This window comes from Mustela nivalis (genome assembly GCF_964662115.1).
Source record: "Mustela nivalis genome assembly, chromosome: 7".
Lineage (NCBI taxonomy): Eukaryota > Metazoa > Chordata > Mammalia > Carnivora > Mustelidae > Mustela > Mustela nivalis.
In genome coordinates, this window is record NC_139026.1 from 107,022,279 (window position 1) to 107,035,910 (window position 13,632).

Genomic DNA, 13,632 nt, shown 5'->3' on the forward strand with positions numbered 1-13,632 from the left:
CTTCTCCCCAAGTAAGAGACTACTCTTCCCATTTTGCAGATGCCACACCCAAACGTTTGTGACTAGGCCAGTGCTTGGAGCTCAGGGGAAACCACCAACTGGGGAGACCATGACAACAAGACTGTCTCTTGCATTCTCAGTTCAATCCCTAGGCAAAGAAATGGCAACGTTCTTCCCATAAACACAGAGTAACTGAACCAACCGACTCATGTCCCATCCTCTACACTCTTCACCTGGCCCAAGCCAGACCCCCTTTCCCTTCCCACAGATCTTAGGTTCTCCACCTGTTCCCTTGTCTTCTTCCAGTGGGTCCTGTGAAATAAAATGGAACAGAGTAGAATCTTGTTAGTGGAGCCATGGTGGGGGCAAGGCCCGTCCCTTCATAGGAGGTGAGGACAAAACAAGACAAAATCCACAAGTCCAGGAATTCGTATGCTAGACCTGTGTGGTGTGGTGTGGTTCCCACTGGCCACGTGCAGCTGTCGAGCTCTTGGGATGTGCTGAGTGCAGCAGAAAGACTACATCTTTTATTTCAATTCACTTTAATTCCATTTAAACCTGACCATTTGGTTTTTGTTATTGGAAAGCACAAGTACACACGGAGAAACTGAGGTTTGTAACTCTGTTCCTTTGACCATGACCCTTGTGAAATCTAAATACAGATCAAGCATTTCTGTTGAAAATGTAGTATATAAACTCAGATGTGCTCTGAGTGTAAAATACACACCAGAGTTGGAAGACTTAGCAGAAAGAAAACATACAATAGCTTATTAATAATTCTGATATTGATGCATGTTGAAACGAACATACATACTTTAGATATATTGTGTGCAATAAAGTTGTATCATTAAAATTAATTTCACCTAATTCTTCTTTTTACATCTTTTAATGTGGCTACTGGGAAATTGTAAATTACATATCGTGTTTCTATTGGTTCTCTGCTCTAGATGTTTAATGTTCCTGGGGATAGTGCTGGAGAGGGGCTATCCTGGTCCAAGGGCTCATTCATCACCTGCCCTCTCATATTGCTACAAGGTCCCTGAAGAACACTTTCCAACCCTCTCTTTCTGAATTACTGGTTTAATGTTACTTCCTGTGAACGCATACTTCCCTTCATCCTTACCCGCCAACAGCATTCTCTCTTCTCAGGCCTGCTTCCCCTTCTCTCTTCTGCCAGGCTTTGGAAAACCTATTTCTACTTGTGAAGAGTTCTTCTCTCCCTCCTCATTTCTGTCTTATCTTTTAACACCACCTCCTCTGACTTTTTCTGACGACCTGCATCTCTTGAAACTACTTCAGTAGAGGTCAAGGTCTTCACGAGAGGTCTGCTTCATTAGAGGTCTTGCACGAAGGTCAGAGGGAGAGGCCTTCAGAGTCCCTGCTTGCTCAGGCCTCTCTCCTGCCATATGCTCTTCCTCCCCTCCCTAACGCTAGAGCCAGATGCCCTCTGTCTTCACCCCCTCTACGTCACAGTCCCATTCTCTCTGACCCTACATCTCAGGTCAGATTTCTGGAAAATAGACTTTCCAAGGAGATGGAGATCTGCAGGTAGGAGGTCTATCAGGAAGAGGTGGGAACAACACCTGTAAGAAATTGAGGAAATGTACTGGACAGAGAGCAAACTTGAACTGAGGTGTGGTTTCCACAGAGGCCTCCGCTGATCCCTTGGGAAGATCAGGAGCTGGGGTCCTCCGGTATGAAAGCGAGGGGATGTGCCTTTGTATCCCTTCATCAACTGTTGGACCATATGTCCCCAAGGAGGGGCAATGAGGCTTATACTCCCCACTCCTGAGATGATCCTCTCGAAAGTCTCCCAAAGATCTCTTTGTTTCCAACCTGCTTTCTTGGGCACCTTCCTCTTCAGTGTCCCTGTAGCCTAGGCTTCTCCTGGATTTGGGTGTCGTGCACAAGTGCTCACCTTCCTGGATGGTGTTAGCTTCTTTCCCTGGCTCCGTTTTGAGCTTGGACCTGCTCTGGTCTCAGCCTGGCCCTCTCTGCATTGTCCAAACTCCCTCCATCTTGTCTTCCCTCTGCTTCGCAGCACCCTGGGTCTTCCCCCAGACTTGCAGCTTGGCAGTGGCAGGTCCTTCTTCAGACCCCCTTGCTACCCCTCCATCTGCAACACAGCAAGTAGCACCCCCGCCACTGCATCTTCCACATTCACCCCCATTTCAGGCCTGCCCTCCTGCAACCTCCACCTGGTCCGCTCTGCGGATTTCTGCTCCAGGGTTATGCCTCTGTCAGCAATCCCGGCTTCCAGTGGCCTCCCTGACCTCGCCCCCTGGTAAATGGGTAACCTTGCTTCCTGCAGCCAAGCTTCAGAAGAACGTGGCTGGGTAAGCACAGGCCTTTGTTGCTTTGAGAAATAATATGCTTCCCCGGGGAAGAGCAGAGCCAGTTCTGGGGAAGCTTTGCACCTGTTCTCAGCCAGGGCAGGGCCCATGCTGTGTCTACTCTTCCGCTTTTCTCCAGTCAGGGAAGAGGTCTTAATGCTCCCTGGGCCCAGGAAACAGAAAGCCAAGCCCGTGGACCACAGGGCTCTCCCTGGGACAAAGCCCCTATGGGAGTCTTCCTTATGTATGCGGGTAGGGAGAAGGAGAGGGGCTTTGAGCCTAGAGTCCCTGGGATCCCCCATAGGCCAATTTCTGCCGGGGCCTGAGCCATGTACCAGCCTAGGGGAAAGCAGACCCTGGAGAGGCCCCAGGGCGGGGAAAGAAGGAGCGGTGGCGGGGAGATGGGGGCAGACGGGAGATTTGTGAGTCGCCCCTCCCCTCCCCGCAGGGATCCCGGGCAACCACACAGCTGCCCCTAACTCCGACTTAATTGGCCCTGCGAGCTCCGAATTGAAGAGAGGCCAACTCCCAAACAAAGACGCGGCCCAACTCGGGGCTTCTGGGCGAGGCCTCCCGGCTGGGAGGAACGGAGCCTGGAAATCGGAGGGGGGCGAGCCGAGAGGGTGGGCGCTCGGGAAGCGGGGCGGGGCGGAGCGGCAGGAAGTGCCTGGGTGCTGGGCTGGAGCCGGGCTGCCCGCACCCCGACCCTGTCCCACTGGGAGGGCCCAGAGCGCTGCCGCGCCTCCCGAGGCTCCGGCTGCCGTCGCTGCGTGCGGAAACCCCGCGACCCGCGGCTGGGTAAGTGCGGCCGGCGGCGGAGCAGCAGCGCGCGAGGCTCGGGAGGGCCGGGGCGGGGGCGCGCGGGGACAGGGGAGGGAGAGGGGGAGCGGCCGGTCGGTCGCGCCGTAGCCGGGCAGGGAGGCTACGGCGGCTCCCTCCCGGTGCCGTGGCTAACCGCGGCTAGCCGGACGCTAGCGGGGCCTGGGCGGGCGGGGGCCAGCTGACTCTGGATACGGAGGGGGTGGCGGGGGCAGGAGGCCTCGGATCCCTCTAGGTGGACGCGGGCGCGCACCGGACTCTGCCGGGGTCGCAGCGTTTGTGTCCCTTGAGCCCGCCTTTCTGCGCTTAGGGCCTTGGGACTGGGCTCTGGGCTTCTGAGTGCCTCCTGCCGGCCCAGCGGGCTCAGGGCCTCTCTCCTGGAAATGTCATTCTCTTTGTCCACCTGAATTCTAGTAGCTGGCTCTTGGGCATAACCCCCTGGGCGACCGGTCCAGAGTAATCCTAGCTAGAATTGTATAGAGCTTGGCTCAGTACTCCCTGCAAAATAGAGTTTGCTAAATGCTGGCAGCTGGTGTGGCTTCTGCAGGCACAGATCTGCCTTCTGTGTCCCATGGGGACACATCTGTGTCTTTGTGGGGACATGGCTATGCAGGCCCCATCACCTGTGTTTGCCTGTCCACTCCTGCAGGTGCAGTTGGCTGGTTTGGTATGGGAAGAAGGAAGATATGGAGGGTTCCGGGGTGCATTGTTTCCCCAGTGGTATATGCGTTATTGACAAGCGTGAACTGGCTGAAATATATGAAAACACCGAGGGGGTCAGTCCGGTTGGGCAGGAGAGCATCTCACCTTGGGTCTAAATTGCTCCAGACCTCTCCAGCTTGGGGACACACAGTAGGAGGCAGGGGTGGCACAGAGAGAAGAGGCAGCTTCTGGAAACCCTCCTAAGTACCCTCCAGGTCATAAGATGCAGCTGGAAGGCTGAGAGAGGGAAGAGTGTAGAATTAGGCCAGAGTGTTTAATTTGTGATGATAGCTACCTTTGTTGTCTGGAGCCCTGGGTTTGAATCAGAATTCAATGGTTGGTACTATGTTACTAGCCATGTTCTCTGCAAAGGTCTCCCTGGGGCTCAGTAGCTTTGTGTGCAAAATGGGACTTAAAACTGCTGTCCTGCCTCAGACACCTCAGCGGGTGTCTTCAGGCTCAAATTGGCTAATGCCTGGGACAGGGCTGGGACAGGCTTAGGCTGCTAGGGCAGAAGGGCAAATGGCGGGCTCATGGGGCAGAGTCTGAGGCTTGGGGAACACTTTGAGGGCCTGGAGCTCTTTGGTTGGGGGTAGTTAAGGGAGCCATTTGCATACTCCTTCCCTTGATATTGAGCATCAGAGGAGTGTAGGCTCAGAGCCCAGCAATGGACTCTTGGTGTGTGAGACACATACAGATCTGGCGGTGCCAGAGGTTTTTTATGAAAGCCTTCTCCAGCCCAGAAGGAAAACTGGCTTGGTTGGTTTTTGAGTTGTGTAACCTTAGAGCAGCTTGACTTTCCAGAGAGCTTCCCTCCAAGTGAGCCACCATCTTGCTTTTATCTTCATGCAGCCAACAAAAGCAGTAAGGAGCCCTTTCCACAGTTTGAAGCCAGGATGATAGGAGAAGAGGACATTTTCCCAAGCAACGTCATGGGTGTGGGATGTCAGCTGCCTGGTTCTGTCTTCTGGGGTACAGAGCCAGGCTGAAACCAGCCAAAAAAGGCTGAGAAGTTGTCAAGAGTCATGACAGGTGGCCCTGAACACCAGGGCAGGGTTGGGGTTTTGTGGGCACTTGGATGGCCCCCATCACAGAGCCTTATTTGCGTGTAGCAGCCGGTAGTAAACACTGAGAAGGAAAGTAGGCCCTGGCCAGGGGGCCTGGAAACCCCGGGGTCAAATCCTGGCTCAGCTCCCAACTTGTGTGTCCTGGAGAACGTCCCTTCACCTCTTAGGGTCTGCTTCCTCACTGGTCAAAATCAGGGCATCTGTCCAGTCAGTTGTTCTGCCCTCTGCTCACATTCCACTTCCTCAGAGAGGCCTTTCCCCATCCCCCATCGAAAGCAGCTTCCTCCTGGGCCACAAGCACATTCCCTGATCTGATCCCATCACAGCACTTACATGGTCTGAACTTAGCTCTGCTAAGTTTGCCATACTGGAAGATTCAGGAAAGCAAGGACCTGCCCCAGTCCTCCATCCGGTGGCTCACCAGCCCCTGCAACACTGTAGGTACCCAAAAAAGGTTGTGTCCGTGAGGGAGCAAATAACTTACTAAGCAAGGAGCTGCGGCATGCTTTTCAAGTTGTGTTCCTAGGAGCTTTTGAGGGAGGAACGAGCTCCATAAGCAGGGCCATGGGTCCCTCACTCCCAACAGCTAGGGGTTAATCTGAGTTATGGGCTGGTGTCCAGGTAGGATTTCCTTTGAAGAAAGGGCCCTCCCAGTAAGATAAAACTAGAAACCCATTGTATCAGAAGACCCCAAGGGGCCTTTTCAAGTCCAAGTTGAAATCATAGTTCTCCAGCTGGAAATAGTGCCCTCTTGGCCCTCAAGGAGGACCAATGGCCGTGATTCAGACACTCACATGCCACAGATTGCTTCTGCTTGGCCAGGGAAATCGACATAGGGTTGTTTTCTCGCAATCAGTTTAACTTCCTGACTTTTTGGACAAGGTTAATATGAAAATGATTTTGCACACAGCCCAGCAGCAGCCAGCGGTCTGTGGGAACTCTAAACCATGTGTGAGATGAGCCGGGGGGGAGGGGGGTTGACACTGACTATTTACAAAGCCAATAAACCACACTCTGATATTGGAGAGCTGCCTGTTCAGAGTGACCATGTCTGTCATCATCCTCCCTGGGGTGGGGGGTGTGTTCCCAGGCCAACCATCCAGATGGGCCTCCTGCCCAATAGATAGCCACTCAGTGTGCTTTACTCCTGAGTCATTGGTGGTGGGACGGAGCCCTCTCTCTGAACTATTCCTGAGCCTAGGAGACAGCAACGTGATGGTGCACCCTGACCCACATTTACAGCAGCCCTATTGGCCCCGAGGTCGTCTCCTCCTGTAAATACATTTGCAGGTGGCCCTGTGGCTCCTGTCCCCAGCACTGTGTTCAGGTTTTTGGCACAGAATCCATGTTGACCAGCACCTTTGTTAAACTGCATGAGAATTAATATAAGACATGTATACTCTAATGTAGTTATATAACATTTTATATATATATATATATATATATATATATAAATAATTATGTTAGGTACGTTAATGCCATATAGTATACAATACATAATATAATATGCTAAATATTACATGCTATTAATATATAAATACATATTATATAATTACATATTATAGTATATACTGTTAGTATTATATACTATATATACTAGTACTATTATATTGTTATTTATTATTATTTATGTTACTATTTAGGATATAGTAATACATAGTACCTAATAATATATATACTAGTATATATATTAGTATATACTAGTATATATATTATTAGGTACTATGTATTACTATATCCTAAATAGTATATATATATATACTATATATATATATATACTATATATAGTATAATAATATATATACTAGTATTATAGTATATTAGTATATACTAGTATATATATTATAGTATATTAGTATATACTAGTATATATATTATTAGGTACTATGTATTACTATATCCTAAATAGTATATATATATATACTATATATAGTATAATAATATATATACTAGTATTATAGTATACCATTAGGTATACCTAGTATACCTAATAATATATATTACTATATCCTAAATAATATATATATATATACTAGTATATATATACTATATTAATATGTAATAATATATATACTAGTATATATATATATTATTAGGTACTATGTATTACTATATCCTAAATAGTAACATAAATAATAATAAATAACTATAATAGTATATATATATATATACTAATAATATATATACTAGTATATATATTATTAGGTACTATGTATTACTATATCCTAAATAGTATATATATATATATACTATATATAGTATAATAATATATATACTAGTATTATAGTATACCTATTAGGTATACCTAGTATACCTAATAATATATATTACTATATCCTAAATAATATATATATATATACTATATATATAATATATATACTAGTATATATATTATTAGGTACTATGTATTAATATGTAATAATATATATACTAGTATATATATTATTAGGTACTATGTATTACTATATCCTAAATAGTAACATAAATAATAATAAATAACTATAATAGTATATATATATACTAATAATATATATACTAGTATATATATTATTAGGTACTATGTATTAATACTATGTATTACTATATCCTAATAGTATAATATATATATATACTAGTATATATACTAGTATATATAGAGTATATAATAGTATGTACTAAGAGTATATAACATGAAATGGCAATATTATATATTAATGGCACACTACTTAATGGAGAAGGAGTTTTACTTGTTTTGTTGGGTTGTTTTGGGAGCATAGCTGAGGGGAGAGACTATGGAAAGAAGTGAAAAGGAGAGAGGGAACACAGACATCCCCCTCCCCTGACCAATTCCTTCTGACTGTTGACCTTGCTTCTTGTAACCATTCCTGCTCTGGCTGCTTGTGGGCTCCTGGGTTCCTGATGTTTGTACTTACAAGGGGCTGTGCTGCAGAGCTGAAGGGGTGGCTGGCCTGTGTGCACAGATTCACCCAGCACCTCGTCTGGGCCTGTGAGTACCTAAAGGCCTGGCCCCTGACCTCAGGCATCTAGTTGTGAGGAGATTAGAGTCCCTCTGGGGAAGAGAGGAGAGAACAGCTAAATGTACAGTACCTGAGGGGATGCTCACCGGGGCCGTGGGGCTGAGGGTAGGGAAGGCAGAGAGCCCAGGTCTGGGTCAGGCACTCCAGCCTGGAATCCGGGCCCTGCCCCTTCCTCTCAGGGGACCCTCCGTGTGTTACGCAACCTCACTGAGCTTCGGTTCTTCTTCTGCCAACCAACGAAGGATCTCTAACTCCCAGCTGGCCTGGGTATGGACGAATGGCTGAGGGGCACAGAGTGCCCAGGTGCAGGCTAAGAGATGAGAACTCTGGACAAGTGTGCTGGCCAGAGGGGGGTCTGCCAGGTGGTGACCGCTGCACCACGCGTCCCAACCCTTATCTTGCATGCTGGGCATCGGGGATACGCCTGGGCCAGCCAGCCACCCCTTTCCTCCTCTGGGTGCATTTCCCCCTGGGCCATTCTGCTCCCCACACAGCTGCGTGCAGGTTACAGCTGGATTTAAGTGTCTCAGTGCCCCGTGTATGCATCAGCCCTTCTTAAAGGCTTAAGGGCTTTTACTGCAGAACGCCAAGAATTCAAGAACTGAGGCTGTTACAGAGGTTCAGGAAATGTTAAAGGAAATTGCTCTGACGTCCCGTGATCTGTTTTGAAGTAGTAAGTTTTGAAGTAAAGTAGAGTTCCCTGACCCTCTTTGATGGCAGGCAGCGGGGGAAAACCCCACAGTGGTTCCCACCTGTGTCCTGACTTCCAGATTCTTCTTCTTCTTCTTCTTCTTCTTCTTTGAACAGGGATCTCGTGTTTTGAAAGATTTTTGTCAGCCACACTTCAGTGTAAAGGGAAATTTGTTTCTCCTTTGGAAGCAATTGATCAAAGACCATAAAGCAGTAGTGATTTCACTATCCAGTGTCGTCTTCTCTGCTTTCTGTCATTTACATTTTTAAAAGATCGGTGTAGACCATTTAACCAACAGATTCTAGTATGTTGAAAGGATCAGAAGTAAAAAGGACAAAGAGCAGGACTGAGCTGGTGGTGTCCAGTTTTTCGGAGGTTTGGGACAGATTGCAAAATTATGAACGGTTTTCCCGTTATCCTGTTTGATCGTGTAGGTGTGGTAGCTAGCCGCTGAAGCTTTTTTCTGACAAGCAAAGGCCCACGTTTCTATAAGTGCTTGTGACAAATTGTAAAGACCTTTCTCTCTCTGACCCTCTTCTGCAGACAAGTATTAGGGTTCTGACCCCTGGAAAACAATGTCCTATACCATGGTTTCAGAATTATATTCCACTGCATGAGGAGAGAAATTTACGTTTATTGACTTTTTTTTGTCCCTGGCAACTAGCAACAAGTTGGGCAAACACTAGTTCATTCAGTGTCTGCAGAATAGATATTTCAGGCTGGAGGCCTCAGGGAGAAGAAGTACCTCGAGGAGGGCCAGCTACATAATTTGTCAGACCCAGTGCAAAATGCAATGGCAGACCCCTGGCTCAAAAAGCAGGAAAAATGTCACTAAAAGTACTAAAATATACAGCTTTTTCCTGTCTTCCATGGTCTCTTTCTTGACTTGTCATGGTAGGTTTTATTTGCTACTCAATGGCATTCTAAGTAAAGAGAAATTAAAATTTTAATTTTAATTTAGTTTTAAGTATTAGCATGAATTTTACTAATTCATCCTGATAGTGTGCGATGCCAGATTTAAATGCAACTTGGCTGGCCCTGTCAGAAAACATATGGTTCTTGATCTCAGGGTCATAGGATTGAGCCCCATGTTAAGTAGGGACTTGCTTAAATAACTAAAACAAAATAAAATAAAATAATAGCACTTAAATCCTAATGTGGAATCACCAAAGTCACACAATTCATATGTTCTAGCACATGTTTTGTTCTTCTCAACACTGGAAATGATGCACAAAATGACCTCAACGTTTTTATTTCCTTTCTTGATACATGCACCTTCATCAACACACTGTCACACCCTACTTCCAGCCTAAGGGGAAAGAAAGGGCTGAAAGGAAAAGCAACCATGCCCAACACAGACATGGCTCCACTTCCCTTCTTTTCATTTTCAGCACTAGTAGGTGACTAATACTGGAAGTGCCACAAACCGGGAAGGACAGTATATCCTAAGAATCCTTGGTTGCTAGCGTTTCTTACAGTGCATCACTTGCTTTCTGCACTTGAACCCAGCTCTGGCTCCAGTAGAGAGCCTGACCTCCCTGGGACATCAGCCCCCACTTGCTCCATCAGAAACCAAATACCTTATCTTGTACTCTTTAAGGCTCCTTGAGTGCCACGTCTGGAGGACCCCCAGGAACTCTGTGCTCGTGGGGCATCGTGGATCCAAGGAGATCAGCAAGGGAAAGTGGACACGCACTGAATTTCTCTCTGCTCAAAGTCACACCCACTGTCCTATGGGGCTTCACTTACAAAACACAAACTCAAAGATTAAATTGTTAAAAATTCCAAGATGCCAACAGCCTCGCATTAAACCAAGCACAAGGCCCTTCTCAGCACAGGGCACTGTGAGTCTGAGCTGGAAGCCTGCTCATGAAGCCAGCTGGGTTTCAACCCTTGACCTGTTTTGGTCCCATTTTTAGATGGTTCTGACCAACTTGGGGTAGGACACATCCTTTAAATGAGTGGGCCATTCAAGTGCCCTCGGATTCCATCTAAGTAGTCACTTAGATGTCGAGAAAACAGCAAAGGCTTCCATCTCCATGTTCACGCCTCCATCCTTCTGCTTTTTTTTTTTTTTTTTTTAAGATTTTATTTATTTATTTGACAGAGAGAAATCACAAGTAGATGGAGAGGTAGGCAGAGAGAGAGAGAGGGAAGCAGGCTCCCCGCTGAGCAGAGAGCCCGATGTGGGACTCGATCCCAGGACCCTGAGATCATGACCTGAGCCGAAGGCAGCGGCTTAACCCACTGAGCCACCCAGGTGCCCTTTTTTTTTTTTTTTTAAAGATTTTATTTATTTATTTGACAGAGAGAAATCACAAGTAGATGGAGAGGTAGGCAGAGAGAGAGAGAGAGAGGGAAGCAGGCTCCCTGCCGAGCAGAGAGCCCGACATCCTTCTGCTTTAAATCATTTACATTTTCAAAAAGTCGGCTTGGATCATTTACTCACAGGTTCTAGTGGGTTTAAGAAACTCAAAAGAAAGGAACAAAGGACAGGAGTAGAGGGGAGCTGGGCCCATTTTGTCTGAGGGTTGGAATGCACCAGAAAGCAAAAAGCTTCTAGGAGTTCTTGTGTCTGTTCAAAGATACTGGCTGGCTGGCTTGTTCTAGGCATGACCATTTTTATACTGAAACCAAGCTGATGGTTCGGGGTGGGGAACGGTGTGGCTTAGTTAACAAGGAAGGAGGTGCTCTTTGGGTGACTCCACATTTTGGGGTGCCTTTTGCACAGAGAGAGGCTTAGGGAAGCCGGGCCTTCAGAAGAAATAAGTCCCTCTCTCTGTGGGGAGAGAGAGGTGAGGCAGGGAGACCGGAAGTTAGGACTAGCAGTGCTCAGCCAAAATGAAATACTCAGAAAGCAATTAACACTTTCTGATAGCATGGCTGCCCGCTAAGAGCTTTTCAGTGGGCTGGAAACCTCTAGTTCCCAGTGAGTACTAGGAAACAACTACTAGCACCGTGAACTGAAATAGGAGTTCTTTCTACCTTTTTTCTTTTCTTTTCTTTTCTTTCTTTCTTTCTTTCTTTCTTTTCTTTCTTTTTCTTCCTTCCTTCCTTCCTTCCTTTTAATATAGAAAGACCTGTTAGAAGAAGTAGTTAGAGACAGCAAAGAAACCACATTAACTTTGTACCTTTACTCCCTTCAAGTTGGCCTACTTTCTACCTGGGTTTTAATTTTTTGTCTAAGTAATGCTATAAACAACTATTTTCATTATTACATTTGACAGTTGCATGACCTGCTATTCTCCAGCGGTCCGCAAACTGTCTCGTATGACCTACGAGCCAATATTATGTATTTAAAAGGCTGAAATGAACAGAAGAACAAGGAGGACTATGCGGCCGAGACCGTGGGGCCCACAGAGCCTGGGAGACTTGCTAACCTGTGTTTTAACAGAAACAGTCTGCAGAGCCCCAGTCCGCCCACCTGTGGTTATGGATAGCTCAAGGACCCCTAAGCACTGAACGTGGGCATAGGGGCTAGCCTGAGTTAGAGGAAGGCCTGGCCTTGGAACCACGGTCTCTCGGGCGACTCCCTCTGAGATCCCGCTTTCATTCTGCCCAGGGGTGCAGCCTGGGAATTGGGACTTTTACAAAGTCCTCAGGTGGTTCTATGCAGCTAAGATTGAAAAGCACTGCCCCGAGGGAGTTGTTCTCAGAGTGGAGTACCTTGCTTTGCAATCTAAGGCTGGAAATGACTGGAACTGTTCTTCTGCTGAGGTCTGGAAGGTGAAGAGAGCTGCAGGACCCAGAGCTTGGGATAAGAATAACACCTCCAGCAGCCATCATGAATCCCTCCCTTGGGAAAGTTATCCTTAACTGGAGCTGTAGCCCTGGGCTCTATTTTTCATTGCTATATATGTTTTTGTCTCTTAACTTACAGAAGGTAGCCTTTTGGTCAATTCAGGGGTTTAAGCCCACTTCTGAACTCTGTGGAAATAATGTGAATAAACACACATGTGCCCAAGAAGTTGGAAAGCTGTGCTGCCGACTGGCATCCCGTAAAGGATGGCTGCATTCTCTTATCCCAGCTGCTCTCTCTAGGGAGTCCCACGGGGTCGGGGTCGCTGGCCCAATTGCCAACAGTGTGGCATGTGGAGCCTTTAGCAATGTAATAGGATTTATGTTCCAGGCCCTGTGTGAGGTTTTAACATATGCTCTCTCCTGCAGTCATCACAGACCTTACAGAATCAGTGCTGTTACCCCCATTTTACAGTCGTGAATGTTGAGGCACACCTAAGTTAAACATCTTCCCCAGATCCCATAGCTAACACATAGCAGAGCTGAGATTCAAACCCGGGGAGGTCTGGCCTCAAAATTGGGGAGAGTGGGGAGGTGGGGAAACTTGTCCATATATTAGGCATTTCAGTAAATCTACCCTGGGTGAGCTCATGGACATAGAAAGCAATTATTTCCCGCTGTCCTAATTCTTGCCCAGTATCTCATACACCCGTGGCAGGAGGTGAGCCCAGACCATCCAAAGGCTGGATTGCCGACATGCCACCTTAGAAGGAATTCAAGGACCAGAAGCTAAAGGTTCTGTGTGAGTTGTCGAGAATGCTGTTGCTACTCCCAGAGCTGGCTGCGTCTTTAAATTTCTCCCTCCTTATTTTGGAAATTAGCAGCCAAAGTGGCATATAAAGACTACATACTACATATTATCATCACCATCAATAACAATGAGGCATCCTTTTAGAGCTCTTCACACTTCCAAAACACTGGAGTCTTGTTATTTCCTGATGTCTTCATATTAATAGACTCATCAACAACCAAAGGCAGTGGGAACTCAGATCATGGCTGTTGGCGGCACTGGGAGCCTGCAGTCTTCCCAAAGCCCAAGAACTAGGCTGAGAACCAGAGATGCGCCCCTGAGGGCCAGCTCTTCTCAGACCTACTCAGGGAGAAAGGAGAAACGACCTCTACCCTCCAGGCCTCTCTGGCCAACATATGGGAGTGGATGGGCTCTTTCTCCATCTTCTAGTCCTGGGACACGCAGGCAGCTCTCC

At 46.9% G+C, this 13,632-nt stretch overlaps 1 protein-coding gene across 2 annotated transcripts in view; it reads left to right on the plus strand.

The window, feature by feature from the left end:
• The first annotated feature begins 2,258 nt into the window (after positions 1-2,258).
• The window catches only part of TSPAN11 (tetraspanin 11), a 66,938-nt gene continuing 55,564 nt past the window's right edge, over positions 2,259-13,632 (plus strand). Inside the window, exon 1 of one of the 2 annotated variants that reach the window (XM_082738133.1) lies at positions 2,259-2,336. The gene's annotated coding sequence lies outside the window, so the exon portion shown is untranslated. Of the gene's footprint in view, positions 2,337-2,475; positions 3,132-13,632 lie in introns of those variants that run through there. The other variant, XM_082738132.1, reaches the window with a different exon arrangement.